This window comes from Polypterus senegalus, chromosome 9 (genome assembly GCF_016835505.1).
Source record: "Polypterus senegalus isolate Bchr_013 chromosome 9, ASM1683550v1, whole genome shotgun sequence".
Taxonomy (NCBI): domain Eukaryota; kingdom Metazoa; phylum Chordata; class Cladistia; order Polypteriformes; family Polypteridae; genus Polypterus; species Polypterus senegalus.
This window is the reverse complement of record NC_053162.1, coordinates 74,125,442-74,143,283: the sequence shown is the minus strand read 5'-3', so window position 1 is coordinate 74,143,283 and position 17,842 is coordinate 74,125,442. Positions and strand designations below refer to the sequence as shown.

The 17,842-nt window shown below is 41.2% G+C and overlaps 1 protein-coding gene across 2 annotated transcripts in view; it reads left to right on the top strand.

Annotated features, from left to right (window-relative positions):
• Positions 1–17,842, top strand: part of slc22a31 (solute carrier family 22 member 31) — a 49,199-nt gene that overhangs the window by 15,812 nt on the left and 15,545 nt on the right. The window contains exon 1 of one of the 2 annotated variants that reach the window (XM_039763289.1): positions 11,390–11,408. The exons of the other annotated variant lie outside the window; for it this stretch is intronic. The gene's annotated coding sequence lies outside the window, so the exon portion shown is untranslated. Of the gene's footprint in view, positions 1–11,389; positions 11,409–17,842 lie in introns of those variants that run through there. 2 annotated transcript variants of the gene reach the window in all.

Below are 17,842 nucleotides of genomic sequence, written 5' to 3'. Positions count from 1 at the left end.
TGAATGGATCAGTCAGTTGATTATCAGTTTTACCTTTGATTGTCAGTAATTGATTAAAACCATTAATAAGACGCCCGCACCAGGGACTCCAAATTAATGTCAGTTGAGTGAGGGACCACTCTTTCACTTTCCAGCCAGAAAGGCAGATATGTGAAGAGATCTGTACAAATTATGAATAGGGCTCATAAATCATCGAAGTTCTGCAATAAACACATCTGCTGTCTCTGTTGCCGTTTGGATGTGGTGGTAGACGTATTTTCAACAAATAACCCAAACATGCTTGTTTCAATAAACAAAGTAATACAATTTATTTATAATGTAAGGATAAAAGAAAATGAATATCTGCCTCTGTGTGTATGTGTGTGTATATATCTACATATATTATATATATTTATACACACACATACATACATACACACGTGGACAAAATTGTTGGTACCCTTCAGTCAATGAAAGAAAAACTCAAATGGTCACAGAAATAACTTTAATCTGACAAAATTAATAATAAATAAAAATTCTATGAAATGTAACCAATGAAAGTCAGACATTGATTTTCAACCATGCTTCAACGGAATTATTTAAAAAAAATAAACTCATGAAACAGGCCTGGACAAAAATGATGGTACCCCTAACTTAATATTTTGTTGCACAACCTTTTGAGGCAATCACTGCAATCAAACGATTCCTGTAACTGTCAATGAGACTTCTGCACTTCTCAGCAGGTATTTTGGCCCACTCCTCATGAGCAAACTGCTCCAGTTGTCTCAGGTTTGAAGGGTGCCTTTTCCAGCTCTTTCCAAAGATGCTCAATAGGATTGAGGTCAGGGCTCATAGAAGGCCACTTTAGAATAGTCCAATGTTTTCCTCTTAGCCATTCTTGGTGTTTTTAGCTGTGTGTTTTGGGTCATTGTCCTGTTGCAAGACCCATGACCTGCGACTGAGACCAAGCTTTCTGACACTGGCCAGCACATTTCTCTCTAGAATCCCTTGATAGTCTTGAGATTTCATTGTACCCTGCACAGATTCAAGACACCCTGTGCCAGATGCAGCAAAGCAGCCCCAGAACATAACAGAGCCTCCTCCATGTTTCACAGAAGGGACAGTGTTCTTTTCTTGATATGCTTCATTTTTCCGTCTGTGAACATAGAGCTGATGTGCCTTGGCAAAAAGTTCAATTTTGTCTCATCTGTCCATAGGACATTCTCCCAGAATCTTTGTGGCTTGTCCACATGTAGTTTGGCAAATTCCAGTCTGGCTTTTTATGATTTGTTTTCAACAATGGTGTCCTCCTTGGTCGTCTCCCATGAAGTCCACTTTGGCTCAAACAACGACGGATGGTGCGATCTGACACTGATGTTCCTTGAGCTTGAAGTTCACCTTGGATCTCTTTAGAAGTTTTTCTGGGCTCTTTTGTTACCATTCGTATTATCCGTCTCTTTGATTTGTCATCAATTTTCCTCCTGCGGCCACGTCCAGGGAGGTTGGCTACAGTCCCATGGATCTTAAATTTCTGAATAATATGTGCAACTGTAGTCACAGGAACATCAAGCTGCTTCGAGATGGTCTTATAGCCTTTACCTTTGACATGCTTGTCTATAATTTTCTTTCTAATCTCCTGAGACAACTCTTTCCTTCGCTTCCTCTGGTCCATGTTGAGTGTGGTACACACCATGTCACCAAACAACACAGTGACTACCTGGAGCCCTATATATAGGTCCACTGACTGATTACAAGATTGTAGACACCTGTGATGCTAATTAGTGGACACACCTTGGATTAACATGTCCCTTTGGTCACATTATTTTCAGTCTTTTCTAGGGGTACCATCATTTTTGTCCAGGCCTGTTTCATTAGTTTATTTTTTAAATAATTCTGTTGAAGCATGGTTGAACATCAATGTCTGACTTTAATTGGTTAAATTTCATAGAATTTTTATTTATTATTACTTTTGTCAGATTAAAGTTATTTCTGTGACCATTTTGAGTTTTTCTTTCATGGACTGAAGGGTACCAACAATTTTGTCCACGTGTGTACCTACATACATACTAAGGGGCTTCACCTCACTCGCCAACCCCCCTTCCCTGCGCTACGCGCCAGCAACTTCGTGTCTCTGCCACTCACAAACAACCAATCTTTTAATTCCCGTGGATAGGCCTCTTCATCTTGAAGAAACACTACCTTTCCCTGATGGCAACATGAAGTAGACAATCTACAAGTCTCTGACTTAAAGTTTAAATCCAAACGATACATTTGATCTCTTTTTGCTGTTCCTTTATTTCACTGAGTAATAATTTCTGTTTGTTTGTGCTAATGCGATCTTTACTATCATTTTGTTTGAATTTTCGTACTTCCATTATCTCTAACCTGCTATGCATGTGTATCACGCCAACGTTTTTGAATTTTTTTACAACGTTCTACTTTGTCATCTACTCTTTGTCTTCTATTTCCGGCCCTGGGTGTGGTTAAATCTCGTGGCACAAAGTCTCGTCTCGCAGGACGTGAAAGTATCTCTCTTCAAAAGATCTCATCGCAGGGTAAAAAGTCTTTTTTTTATTATAATAGATATATAGATCTAGATAGAGATATATTGATATTAACGTGTATATAAATGAACATTATCAAACAACACAAAAAATAAAATTACAGTAGCTCAGTTGAACTTATTCTCTTTACAGAAAAAGACCCATAGCTTATAAATTCAATCTTTGGCGTTCAAGGGTATCCAACTCCCATCCTGGAGGGCTACCATAGCTGCAGGGATTCATTCAAGCTTTTTTTTTTATTTTATTACTGACAAGTTTTTGCTGCAGATTAGCTATTGCCTTTAATTTGATTTGATTTGCTATTTAAGACTCATACCCCTCAATTTTTTTTTAATTTGCAGCCTAGCAATAGTTAGATGCCATATGACCCAACAGGTGACCAGCTAACCTGTGTCCATCTTTTAATACCTGAAAATAAGGAAAGGTGAAGGTGTCGTCTTCATCCTAACTACTAAGTTACAATGAATAGTTGTCGGAATCAAAGCAGGTGTACTGATGGCTTGATGTCGGCGATGCTTTGCTCCTTTCCTGGTCATTTTTCTCCAGACATGTCTTCAGTCTGCTTTTCGTTGTTTGTTCAGGAGCTCTACTCCTTCATTGCACCTTTTGGTTGGGAGTGGTCCTGCAGTTTCTCTCTCAGGTTCATGGTCTCTATGTCGGTTCTCTTGTTGCTAGCAAAATCCTGTCTGCTGGGCCACTGGTATTCTAGTAAGTGTGTTATAATTTTTAAACAAGACAACTGTGTCCCTTTCTCGTCCATTCTCACTCTCGCTCGTGCAGTTGCTTTCCTTGGCACAGTTCAGATTTGCGGTCTCCTTGTCCATATCCAAAATTGACAAGTCTTCCACCCTTACAATTCTGCACTTGTTGTCCTTTGGATTAAAAAGGATTGTTCCACCCTTTGTTGCTGCCACAGCCTATAGGCTGTGATGGCCAGCTTTGGACAGCAGAAGTTTCAGCCATGTTGAAAACGGTGAGCTTTACAAATGCTTTTAAATGAAGGAATAGATGTGTTTAAGCCCATCCTTTTTTGGTTGACTAGTGGAGCAAAGTTTTGTCCATCAAGGTTGCCAACCTTTGAGTTATGGCTCTTTGTTTGAGTATTCAGATGGTACCTCGGTGAGCCAGCTCTGGGATGTCACTTAGCATGTGATTGATCATTTTATCAGATAAGATACTTAGGCTTCATTACAAAGAGAGGCCCACTCATAACGAGTGTCTGACAATGGCTTTTGAACCCAAGCACTTGAGTGGTTCCTGCCATAGCATAATGAATAATGTCAGTCAGTCCTACACGGCTCTTAGACCTTGGGAGTTCATCAGAAGCAGTTCTCCTCATTCCTGCAGTTGCTGCTCCCAAGTAAACCTTCTCGTCCTGTGGAGTGAGTGCTCTCTGCCTGGCTCCTGCCATTTTGCAGGCTGCCTTCTCTAGCCCTGCGCTTTCTCAGTTCCTGTAGTACTTTGACTATAGCAGCTCTGCAACTTCCGTGCAAAAAAATAAGGCGAACCCAAAAGAAAAATCATTTTTGACATCGGCCAGTTTGGAGACGCTTGACTGTGCCATTAGGAGGAGAAGTCATCCAATTTGGAGGAGCGTCACTCCCCATCATAGTGAGATTATTCACTGAATATTCGATTTGCCAGAGCTGACATGTTGTATACTTTACTTACATCTGCTGTGATGTGAGGTACAAAAAACGCTTTTTCAGTAACACATGGAAAACCAATGGAGTTAAGTTTTAAATGCAAATTCATCTCTCATAAGATTTAATGTTCATGTGTAATTAGACTTGAAAATACAGTCTTGCCTGTAAATCTTGCTTTAGTAGAACTTATTTGTGCGCTTTAATGGACTGACCCTTCCTCCTCTGTTGGTTCCTGCATTGTGCCTGATGTTGCCAAACAGGACAAACTCAAATTGGACTGGACAAGTTCACGGAGTGGCCAGATTTATGCTGAACAAGTACATTATTTTTATTGAAATATAGGTTGAGTGCCCCTAATTTCTGAAATTCCAAAATCCAGAACTTTTTGAGCTGTGACATGATGCCACCTATGGTCCTTCTAATGTCATGTTTTTTTTGTTGTTCAGCAGATTCCAAACAGATTCTTTCATTCTGAGCTGGAAGGGGTGGGTTGTCCTCTTTGGGGCACAAGATCGATGAACCGGGGTTGAGGTCCCCCATTAAGCAGTGAGCACCCCAAAGCACCATCACTCGATGGAATATCAGGGTGGCATCAAGTGCTGAATAGATACTGCATGGCAGTTTAAATGTGCTGCATGGAGGTTTCAGGAGCGAAATGATCAAACCTGTACTATGCGTTAATGAATGTCACTGATCTCTCCAAGTGCCCTTATTGCGATGTGAGTGCAGTAAATTGCTCCATTTACATTAGGAGAACTGGACACTGCTACAAATTGCTTTTTCATGCTGGCAAAAACATGTACACCCACACCATATGAAAACTGGATGCAGCACCTCATCAATCAGTTAATGGTTCCTTGCATAGTTGGCACAAAGGACTGAAGCTTAGCCGAGAAGTTAAAACAGGTAGCCAATGTAGCTGATGAATAGCCAATAAAGTTCTTCAGTGCAAATATGCATCATATTTATTACTTGTGAAGTGTAATATGTTTGTCATGTCAATGCACATTACAATAATGGCTCACTGTCATCACTTATCAGGTTTGGCTACGTCTCCCTACTTGATCAATGGTGTCCCCAAGATATCTCATTTTATATATGCAAATATTCTAAAATCTGAAATACTTCTGGTGCCAGGCTTTTCGGATTCTGGATGCTCAACCTTTCATCTGTGCAGGCCTAAGTAGTCAAGTAGCCATTGTCAGAACAGGGTTCCAGAGTAAATAAAATGTCTGACTAATGTTCAACTGTAGAAACTGAGCGACTTTCTGACGTGGACTACGTGAGGCACCGCGGTGTGGCAACTCCTTTCGATTCTTTTGGCTTCTTTCTTCATAGTTTTCTCAAGTCGGTAGTACCGCTTTCTGGCGCCTTCTGTCTGTGTGTCAGAGGCAGTGTACGTCTGCGTCTCCCTTTCCATTCTGTAACGTTTTATCAAATGAGAACTGTAAACATTGTCATGCAAGCAAGAGGAATTCATCTCGGATGCCTACAAAAGCACTTGCGTCTTTCCCAGATTTGAGCCCTGGCTGTTGCCTTGTTGACTTAGCCTGCCTCTTTGTGTGCTTTTAAGCTTATTTCCATCAGTCTATTTAACATTAAACAGAGTCCCTCAGCTTCATTGTTTGTCAAAGACGTCACCACACCGCAGCCGCAGCCGTGAGTGCATTAGCAGGCCTAAAAGCTACAAGTCTTTGACTGAGCCTTTTAAAACAAAGAGCTGTTGGATGGTAGCCATTCTTGGAGCCATCAGACACTTGCACCTTCCAACGTGTCCTTCTGGGTATAATGGATGAAAACCTGCTTTGGCATAGCTAGAAACCCCCCGGATTTCAATTAATTAATACTTTTTTACTCCCAGTATCCCCCCTGCCTCAACTGTTGCGTCACACCAGTTTGATTTGAGGTCTCCATTGATTTTAAGCCCCTAACAGGTTTTTTTTTTTCCCCCTTTAAAAACACAGCCGAGTAAAGAACTGGCATGTAGAAGAGTGAAGAAGAATGCTGCAGAATGCCCTGACTTCACAGGAGGAGAGGGTGGCATGTTGTGGCATCCCAACTGCTAGTCTAATGAAATGAAAAGAGAAGGACGGAAAAACTCCACTTGCAAATGCAGTTCTTCGCTTCTCAGGTGAACTACCAATGTGTTTCAAAAGATGCAAAATGAAAACGCAAACGTGTCCTGAAGAAAGAAGAGAAATGAGATGACAGTGGGCATCAGGTTGAGTACCTCGATACTCCCATTAAATAAAGCTGAACTGATCATCGGGATTCTGGGAAGTAAGGCCCACATTGCCTGCTTTAAGTCGTTGCACATTCACCGTTCAGTGTGCAGCGCTGTGTGACCTTGACAAACACTTAAGAGCGAGGTGGGCATGTAGGCGATGAGCCAGGGCTTGGCATTGCACGGCTTGTGTTGTTAATCAGACTGATAACAGACTTTGCTATCAATGATTTTGTTTCAATAACATGAGCCGGGTGTGTGCACTTGCTGCTAAAAAGCTGCAAGTGGGGAAAAACAGCAAAGAAAACGTCTCTTGTCTGTCTTTATGAACATAAGCAACAAAAGAAACATGGCCACTGTTTATGTTGAACAGAGCTCAGTGTTACCAGACTTTTAGAGAAAAACACAAACACCATGAGGCCTGTTGAAACTCTACCATAAATCCACAATCCCCTAGAATATATTTAATTTTATATATTTGACTGACGCCTTTATCTAAAGTGACTTGCAATATTTTTGATACAATTGGTTCATTTGGAGCACAGGCAGGTGAAGTGACTTGCTCCTGGTCACACAGTGACAATGACAAGATTTAAGCCTACAACCTCCGGGTTTGAAGTGCAAAGCCTTAACCACTCTGCCACACAATGACTCTTTATATTTATAAAGCACGTTTCTCACCACCCAAACAAAGGGTTTTGCAAGGTCCACGTGGTGTCGGGGCTCTGGGACGTAAACCCACAATCTCCTTGCTATGAAGCAGCAGCACTACCACTGCGCCACCCCTCCTTTATTTGTGAATTTAGTGCCTAACCGCTCTAATTCCAGATGACAAAAGTGAATGGCAAACAATAAAAATAGGGTCCCATTATGTTTCCCCCACAAAGTTCTGATTAGTGGATGGCACCGATTGCTTACCCAGTAGGGTGGAGGTTGTAGGAGGTGTTTTTATATGCAAAGGCGGTGCTGATAAATTAGGAAATAATACAGTAATCCCTCGCTATATCGCGCTTCGACTTTCGCGGCTTCACTCTATCGCGGATTTTAAATGTAAGCACATCTAAATATATATCACGGATTTTTCGCTGATTCGTGGATTTATGCGGACAATTGGTCTTTTAATTTATGCTACACACTTCCTCAGTTTGTTTGCCCAGTTGATTTCATACAAGGGACGCTATTGGCGGATGGCTTAGAAGCTACCCAATCGGAGCATGTATTGCATATTAACTAAAACTCCTCAACGATATAAGATATGCTTCCCGCGCGGTGCTTGATTGTTTGCTTCTCTCTATCTCTCTCACTCTGTGTGAGCAGAGGGGCTGTTTGCACAGAGGACACGGAGGCTCCTCTACAAAATGCCGCTTTATCGCGGTGCTTCTGTATACTTAAAAGCACGTATTGATTTTTTGATTGTTTGCTTTTCTTAGCAAGCGCTCTCTCTGACATTCTCTGCTCCTGACGGCGCTACTTTATGACGGCGCTCCTTTGAAGATAAGATATATTTGCTTCTTTTAATTGTGAGAAAGAACTGTCATCTCTGTCTTGTCATGGAGCACAGTTTAAACGTTTGACTAAAGGGTGTTATTTCATGTCTAGAGGGCTCTAATAATGTTAACAGTGTGGAAGAGTTTATAAGGGCTTAAAATATATAAAAATAACCATACAAACAATGGTTTCTACTTTGCGGATTTTCACCTATCGCGGGGGGGTCTGGAACACAACCCCCGCGATCGAGGAGGGATTACTGTAGTTGTAATAATAAAAAAAATGTTGTTTTGAACAAAAAGTAGTCATACTGTGTTAGCCGTTATGGATGCAATGAGAAGTCTTAACAAACAACAACAACAACATTTATTTATATAGCACATTTTCATACAAAAAAAATTTAGCTCAAAGTACTTTACATATTAAAGAATAGAAGAATAAAAGACACAGTAAGAAAATAAAATAAGTCAACATTAATTAACATAGAATAGGAGTAAGGTCCAAAGGTCAGGGTGGACAGAAAAAACAAAAAAACTCCAGACGGCTGGCGAAAAAATAAAATCTGTAGGGATTCGAGACCATTAGACTGCCCAGTCCCCTCTGGGCATTCTCCCTCACATAAATGAAACAGTCCTCTTTGGATTTAGGATTCTCACGGAAGGGCTTGATGATGGTGGTCACGTAGACTTCTGGCTTTTGATCCATCCATCATTGTTGGAGCATCATGAAGCTTTGAGTAGGTGGAGGTGGCGCAGGCCCACTACCACAAAGAAACCGGAAAAAGAAACAGAAGAGAGAGTACGGATTTTAGAGCCACCATGAATAATTATTATGAAGAATTGAACATACAGAGTATCAGGATTAAGTTAAAGTGAAGTTATGAAAAGGCCATGTTAAAGTAATGTGTTTTCAGCAGTGACCCTTTTATTGGTTAACTGAACAGATTACAATATTTAAGCTTTCAAGGCAGCGTAGGCCCCTTCTTCAGGCAAGATGTGAGTTGCCTCGAAAGCTGGCATATTGTAATCTTTTTAGTTAGACAATTAAAGGGGTCATTTTGCTTGACTTCTAGTTGGAACAAAAAGAAAAACTCACATTTTCGATTGGATTGTAATGAGAGCAAACTCATCAAAAGGCACTCGGAGAGATTTTAAATTTGACTCGCTGTCACCTCAGACGTACCCTGCCGGTCCAAAGCTTTAGAACGCCTCAGTTTATTCCAGGATGTCAAAATATAGCAATTCTGTTAAAGGCAGAATCAACTGAGAGCGCAGAAGTTCTGCCTTTGTTACTGGAAGTGTAAGGTGAACATTTCTTTATAGTACGTTTTAATTTTTGTTTTTATTCATTTCTTTATTTTACAGATTAGGGTTAAAGGTTTCTTTGTATATGATGTTTTTGGTAAATGGTCGTCTTTCTCCATTAGCTGGATGTACTGCACTGGCACAATGCTAAATCACATCATTAATCTTGAAACAATATGGGCGAATGCCCGGGGAGAGGTGTGATCCTGGCACCCAAATGCAACAGAGCTATTGATGGGTGTAATGTTCTCCATCTCATTTGTTTTAATATCTATGGAGTCCGTTTGTTAACTGTTGCTAATCCTTACATCCCTCTTCCTTTGTGCTTCTCTGTCATTAGACATTCTAGCTTGTCTTTCGTTTCTTCGTTCTGCCCTTCTTTTTTTAATCCACTCTCATGGTCCAATTGCTCGACGTTCGAAGTACTATTCATTTTAAGTTGTATTAACTTCCAATTGGGGATTAGTTCAACGTAACTACTTTTGCAAAGATCTTCTTGTGGAAGCTGGATGACATGAGTGGCGTTGGCACATGTAGATTCTGCTATGTTTTTCCCAGGCACCAATGGATGCCAAATGTTTTGTTGTTTTATATGTGTACAGAAATCTGTCCTTTGGTGCAGTTTTAATAGAATTTACCTTCTAATACTGTATTTTTATTACAGTAAGAACATTTTTTGCACCCTTCCCCTGCCATCCGTATGGTCCTCTGTTATCCCTAGTGTATGTTTTGTCTTGCCTTTCAAAGCGTTTGTCGTGTTTTATCATGCCGGAATTAGTGATAACTGTGGGACCTTTTATTTCACAGTCCACACTGTGTTCTTACTTGGACTTCTTAATGCCCCAAGCTGGAATTCTAGTAGGAAAGGACATAGTATAACTTGAAATCCAATCTAGTGAAGCTAGCCTGTACAGGACTGGAAATGCTTCAGCAAACTCAGCTCAGACTACTGTCTATTCATATTTATTATTATCTGTTAAAGCCTTTATCAATGTTATAATGGATCTCACTCAATACACAAAGTGCTGCAGGTTAGGTTGGTGAGCATGCACTCGTACCACACGATGAAACAGCTGCCAATCCTAGTTGGCAACCCACCAGGCAGACTCGCAGTCCAGTTCCACTCTCTCGAAGTGGCCATCTATCTGCTGCAGCAAGGTGTTATGTTTTGGCCCCTTGGCCTGGTCCAGCTACTGTAGTCCTCAACAATGAGGATCTTGCAAGGTGGATCACCCTCAGGAAATCACACCACATGGCCATAGTGCCGTAACTGTCGCTCCCTCACAATGCAGGTAATGTGTCAGATTCAGGACTCCATGAGCAACCACTCCTTCGACACAAAGTCAAACCAGCGGTACCCAAGGATTTTCCAGAGAGACACAGTACCAAAGGAGTCCAGTCCATCTTAGGTCACTGGATAGCGTCCATGTCTTGCAACTTTATAGCAAGACAGGAAGCACCAGGACTCTACAAGACTTGGACCTTTGTCCTTTTGCTTAGATATCGGGAGCGCCACACACCCCTTTCCAGCGACCTCATGACCCCCCATTCTCTTTCAGTCCATCCCCTGACTTTATAGGAAGAGTCACCAGAGACATGAATGTCACTGCCGAGGTAAGTAAACCTCTCGACAAGGTCGACACTCTCTCCGCAGACAAACACACTGCTGATGGCTGTGCCCAAGTGAAATTGACAAAGTGTAGGCGTCTTGAGATATTTTGTATTTGAAGCTCACTATTTTATTTATGTAAAATTTCTTTAATAAATTTTATATACAAGAAAAAAAAATACAAAGTGATTTATGTGACTAAAGTCTGTCTGTAATTGGGTTCCACACTAAACCAAAAAGTCCATTATGTGCTACCACCAGACAGACCGGGCCTACACGCCCTTTTTGTTGTCACATTCTTTTAGGAAAAACAAGACATTTCTGAAGAAGCACGCTTTCTAATTTTTTTTTTTAGTAAATATCTTTAACCCATAGCCTCCAGCTGAATTCCTTTGTGCAATTTTTCACAGCCTCTTAATCTCCCATCTTTCACTCATGACAGACTGAAGCTAAAGTTGGCCAGTTTGCGTTAACCTGCTGCGCCACGTTCCCAGCTGCCTTTGGTGTTTACTCTCCAGATTATCAGTTGTGTCTCATTCTCCATGGCAGCAGAACAAAGACCTCCGCTTTCAATGGAGAGGAGTCTCTTCTCAGGTATGTGAAGATGACCTCTTTGTTTTTGTTTTTTTTTTTGCTGTAGTGCCTTGTTAGTTATTTGCAAATGAGTCATGGAAAAGGATTTAGAAGAGCAAAGTGGAAACAATGCAGTCCCCGTCCCCACACCCAAAGCTGAACCGGCCGTTTCCTAATTGACCACCGCATGGCCTCAACTGAGCAGTTTGCTGTAGTCTCCCTCTGCCCACCCTTCCCAGCGTTTCACCTTGCCAGAAGCAGATGCCTTCCTCTCTCACAGATCCCAGTAACAGCCTGCCTTGTGATACATTTTCATTCTATGATGTCACCAGCTAATTGTTAAGGCCTTCCTTTGCTTTGTGTTTAACCTTCTAGAAACTTGGATTTACGCAGAACTGCAGCCCGACATCAAATGTGCTCAACACCAAACAGGATATCCTTGTTCTGCCACTTGCACGTCCAGATCAACCACTCTCATAACTACAATATTTCTCTTTCGGTGTTATGACATGCTGTGTGCAGATAAACAAAGGCTTTGCATGCAGATGCGAGTGTGTTGTGATCACTCCTCTGTAATAGTTTGTGAAATAAGCAAAAGAAGGGTTGAGGCTCCAGTGGCCCACTGACATTAGAGGGACCTTACTAAATGCATTAGCGCTGCTGAAACCTGCTATCCTGTTCAGTTTGGTTGTAAGGTAAAGTTCAGTTCTGGGTTCAAAAACCAAATGAAGGGGCTTTCTCAAGAAACATGTTTTTGCAGAATGAAGCCTGTTCAATATGACAGACTGCCTAGAAACTGAAGATTTCATACAGTATATATTACTGTGTTGAGAGAAGGAGGCAAATTTGGATCTCACCAGTATAGAAAGAGGGGGAAGGCCAAGATGGACAACTGCATAAGAGGACAAGGACATCAGAAGTTGTAGTTTGAGAAACAAATGCCTTCAAGGTCCTCAGTTGTGTTCTTATTTAAATACTAGGGGGCTCTGCCCCCTGCTCGCTTCGATCGCACACCCCTGGTTTGGTTTACCGGATATACTTTATTATTAGTTTGTTATTTTCATGGGAATTGTTACATATGCATTATTTTCAGTTTTACTTTAAAACTTTCGAAAAAGCAATACTTGTCCTTTATTTCTGGCCCTGGGCGTGGTTAAATCTTTCTCGCAGGACGTATAGCGCTGCTCATGTTGTAAAGGGGGCCGGCTAAACGCACACTAAGGAGATGCCGTCGGATCAGCTGCTGTCTTTCTGCTGCTGCTGGTGAGCTGAGTGTTCTTTTTGTCGCGCTGCACGTTGATCATTTAAAAGCCTGTACAGCAGCCGTCCTTTTTCCATTTCATATCTGTCGTTTGCGTTGTGTAAGGGGGGTGGCTGAACGCATGCTAAGGAGAAGCGGTCGGATCATCTGCTGGCTTGCTGCTGCTGGCGAGCGGCGTGTTCTGCTTGTCGTTTTTTAAGAGCTGGGAGCACATGAAGTGTGTCTGCCAAAAGCAATCCAACAACTGCTAGATTAGATGTCTGTGAACAATTTTTTTATAATAGAAAGACATGCCAAATACCAGTGTCCTCTGCAACATGGAAAAGACGATTCTGAAATGTATGCATCCTACTTGAGTTTTTTTCAGTTTGACTGTTGCATACTTGTGCAGAAGGTCAAATAATTTATTGGTCACTAAAGTTTTGAATAAACTCCATGGCCAGCCAAGTTACCATCATTTCAAGTATTTTTCTGCCCATATGCGCATGCCCTGCGTAAGCGAATGTTCAAGTCATATGCGGTTTCTGTCATTTTAGTGTGAGTGGAGGTACTTTCATAAACAATGTGAAAACGCTAGTGTGAGCAGAAATTGTATTCAGTTGACTATGCAGTAGTGTGAACGTAGCCTAACAGTGAAGGAATTTCAGCCTACTCCTCCTTACAGCAGTGCTTCAGCTCTTTGATGTTTAAGGCCATTAGAATGAAGTTCTGGACTATTATTCTTAGGTTTTTCAGAAGGTTTGTTGCTGAGGAACATTGACCTTTTGCCTCATTTAGTTTTGGCCAAGCTACTTCAAGTTGTTGGCCATAATAATTTTCAGGTAGATAACTGTTGCTATCAATAGAATTTCATGATAGACTCAGTAATTGTAGTACAGTAGGCTGAGGGTCAACCTAAATCATCACGCCTTCGGAATTCTGTTTGATGGATCGTATGATGTTCTTGTACTGGTACTTTCTTCTGAATATAAAGATGTGCAGAACTGCACAACCCGTCTGTTCTGAGAAGATGTTTTTGAGAACTTCATTTAGATTACTTTTCAGACATAAGCTGTGCTACTGTGTCCTTTTCAGTCCTTTCTCCTGGTTTCTCTTCCATGAAAGCCCACCTGTTCCAGCTTTCCCTGATTTAGCAATTGTAACATTTACCATGTTGACAGGCCTATTAATACCTAGATATAGCTTTTGTGGTGCCTGTGATTTCTCAGAACCTCATATGTTCTAAAACGTGGGTGACCTTGTTGGGATGGCCATTCCTAGAAATATTGACAACTGTTCTGGGGGTTCTCCATTTGTAAGTACCCTCACTGTAGAATGGTAAACTTCAAATTGTTGACAAATGGCCTTTGACAATTCACAGGCTGCTTACCAGCAATGGCCGCTTCTGTCAGATCACTGCAGATGCCTTTCATTCTTGGCTTGAGGTGACCTCAGATGTGAATCTGAGACTCGGGGTAGCACTTTCTGATTGTCAGCTCATCAAGGAGAAGCACCTTCTTAGCTGGTATGAAAACAGTAAGTGGGGTACTTAACGTTCTGCATGTTGGCACAGTCTGTTCAGAAAAAACAACGACAAAGTAAAACCTGTAAAGTTATGACTCAGTGGGTCGAGCTTGCTTAAGATTTCACAAAATTTATTATAAGGCTTACCCTGGAGAAAGCAAGATTCCCTCTCTGTCTGTAGATGTTTACATCATCTTGACACCCAACACAAGTGTAGTGCCCATCCACGTCTTTACTGCCTTCATTATTTCACAATAAATCGATGTGTTGCCTCAAAGGCTTATGTCCTAGCTAGTCATAGTACCACTAGGCCATGTCAAATGGAGTTTGTTTTTTAAGTGCAGTCCTGCTGCCCATGAGTAGTTCTCATGGAGAGTTAGCTGGGGAGGAAAAAGGAGATTTTATAGTTGAAAAGCAGGTTTGTCACCGTGAGTAGTTTTGCATGTTGCACAGTGGTATCAGCATTTATTTTCATTTTGCAATGTGCAAATATTTTCTGTGCTTTGTTCATCTACTCCATCCAGTTTCGAGTCATTGTTTAAGTTTGAGTCATTTGACTGGTTTTCATGCATTGTTCTAGAATTCTCATCTCTTCTGAGCCACAGTCAAATGCAGGTTATTTATATACAGTAATGTATTTTCTGTCCTAGTTGTGTGTTTTCTTCATTTTTTTCCTCCTTTTTTCCCCTTCATACCCTACACCACTGTTTGTGTTGACCTTGCCGAGGTATTTTTAAATCGCACCTTAAATCTCACCAGTTCATTAAGACCAGAGGTAAGCTTCTTAAAATCTTAAAAATCATCTTGTTCCATTCTGACGTTGGCATGTGTCCCCTTAGCATATCCCACTCCCAAGCACTCTGCATTTCCATGGTGTTCCAGAAGATGGTGCTGTTGAGATTTCTACGCTAAAGCACATGTAAACTCTGCAGTACTGCCATCCGCATTATCAAAACACCACACCGTGTGTGCAAAGAGGCCTGAATTTGGCTTCTTGGTTGTTTGAGAATTTTGTTGGCTTTCAGGGGTTTTCACTTGTTTTCTAAAGAATGAGGGAATCATTTTAAAGTTCCGGGATTATCTTACGTCATTGTCACATTACATGACTTCAAGTCCGGTCACACGACTAGAGATGACAGGATATAGCAAATGAGATTAGTGTGTCTAATTTTACATTTCCAGAGTTTTGCAGGCTCTCTCTTTTTGTGGGAGCCATTAATGTGGTGCCAGTGTGAAGGCTTTCCAGGCACACCCATTTCAGCCCTGATTGTTGCCCTTTTTTCATTCCCATCCAGATGAGTCTCTGTTGAGGTTGTCAGGTCTAAAAACACCTGCATTCCTTATTTCTCATTGCTGTATTACATGCATTGTACTTCTGGATGAGCATTTATTGGTTGTCATCTGCCACGGACACACAAGCCCACCCTTATGACTTGAGACAAGATCAGTCCTGTTTTGATTTTGTCAGGATGAATCACAGATTGAGTCGTCGGGGATCTGGAAGTTACGGGAGAGCACTGCGACTGCCCCAAGTAGCCAAGGTTATGTAAATGAAGTCTATGATGATGATGATGATTCACTGAAAAAATCATTTACTGTGACAAGGCTTTTAATTGTATTCTGAAAAGTTTTCTTTCGTAACAGTAGTACTAGGGTGTTGTACCATGTTAGCCATTATGAATGTAGTGAGAAGTCAAGCAAAATGGCACCTTTTATTGGCTGACTAAAAAAATTACAATATTCAAGCTTTTGAGGCAATTCAGGCCCCTTCTTTAGGCAAAATCATTACATTTGATTGCTCTCTCGTCTGCTGTAGGACACTGATACGCATACTTTAACTGCTGCTATGGAGTAGCACAAGCCAGTCTTGAAGTCTCAGCAGTTGCACACTGGGGTCCACATAAGGCAGCAATTCTCAGCTTCCAGATTGTGCTGCCAGTGGGCCACAAATGGTTACAAGTGGGTCAGTCACGTAAGCGACCGGCACTTTTGCGCATTATGTTTTCCATTTTCTAAGTGAGCTTGTTTCAGCAAGGGGGTGATTTGCAATTTCTGCTAGTGGATCATCAAATGAATTTAAAAGACAAAACTTGAGTGTGGGACCAGAAAGGTTGAGAAGTACTAGCATAAGCAAGGCGACGCAGGCTGAATATATAAGAAATAGCTGCTTTGAGCAGCAGCAATCAAAGCAGACGAGTCAGGAAATATTTGAGGCCCTGTGAAATAATAATAATAATAAAGATTTATTACTACAGCTGGTTTTATCAATTTATAGCACATTTTTACCTCATTGTTTTCCATTGGCCTTCGGCCGTAGGTACAAATTGTCGTAAATCAGTGCATGAGCAGTTCTGTAGAACCCTTTTGAAACAACTCCACTTAATCTATCTGTGTCATGTGTATTGATTTATTCTTATTTACCAATTTTGGTATGCTGTTTATTCATTTCTGTTCTTATCTATTTTAATTTGTTTTTCTTTTCTTGGAACTTTTTTCTTTGATCTCTTGTGAACCTTTTTTTAGCTACTTTCTTGGTATGATATTGTGTTGTAGAAATAAATGTTAGGGTGGTGCAGTGGGTAGCACTGCTGCCTCACAGTTAGGAGACCCGGGTTTGCTTCCCGGGTCCTCCCTGTGTGGAGTTTGCATGTTCTCACCGTGTCTGCGTGGGTTTCCTCCCACAGTCCAAAGACATGCAGGTTAGATGCATTGGCGATTCTAAATTGTCCCTGGTGTATGCTTGGTGTGTGGGTGTGTGCCCTGCGGTGGGCTGGCGCCCTGCCTGGGGTTTGTTTCCTGCCTTGCGCCCTGTGTTGGCTGGAATTGGCTCCAGCAGACCCCCGTGACCCTATAGTTAGGATATAGCGGGTTGGATGATGGATGGATGAAATAAATGTTATTATCAATTGGTATCCTTCAATAAGGGCGCGTAAATTAAGGCAAGCTTCAAAAGGACGACCTCAATTGGGCGCAGCGAATAAAGGAAAACGCAACAAAACTATTACAGAAAATTTATTAGACATTAGATGTCTCTGTAATTGTTGACAAAGAACTTTGTTGCTCTTCACATATTCCAGAGCCATTTGAACTAAATTATCTACGAACGCCTTTATTCGCTGCTCCCAATTGAGGTCGCCTTTTTGTGCGCGCCCTTATTGAATAGCGCCTTATCAGTTTGTCACTCTGGCAGGTTTAGGAAACTTACTGTTGGTAATTTTGTTTACATCTCTAAATTCAGAAAACATTAGTTGATTAATAAACACATACCAAAAAGTAATGTTTAATGGTGAACAAATTCATTCATTTCAATAACTAAAGATGTGTCACTTTTTGAAATCTCTTCCACCCTTTTTCACATTTGTTTCCACTTTAAAGCTGCCTTTTTGTGTTTGATCATCATGCATGCACTTTAATCCAGTTGTTGTTGTCATCAGACCGGGATACAACAGGGTGGGCCTCATCTGCAGTGAGGTAACTGTGTAAACGGTCACAAGGATGCTAAGATCCACACCGTTTGAAGACGGCGGGTTGTTCATTTTATTAAGGGGGACCCCAGGAACACACCCAGCCTTGACCCGGGACACAGAGACACTGATTAGTAGCTCAATGGATCAATCAGTATTAAAGATATAATAAAGTTTATATTTATCAAATAAAGAAAAAAAATGCTTATGCAAAAGATGCCCCCCCT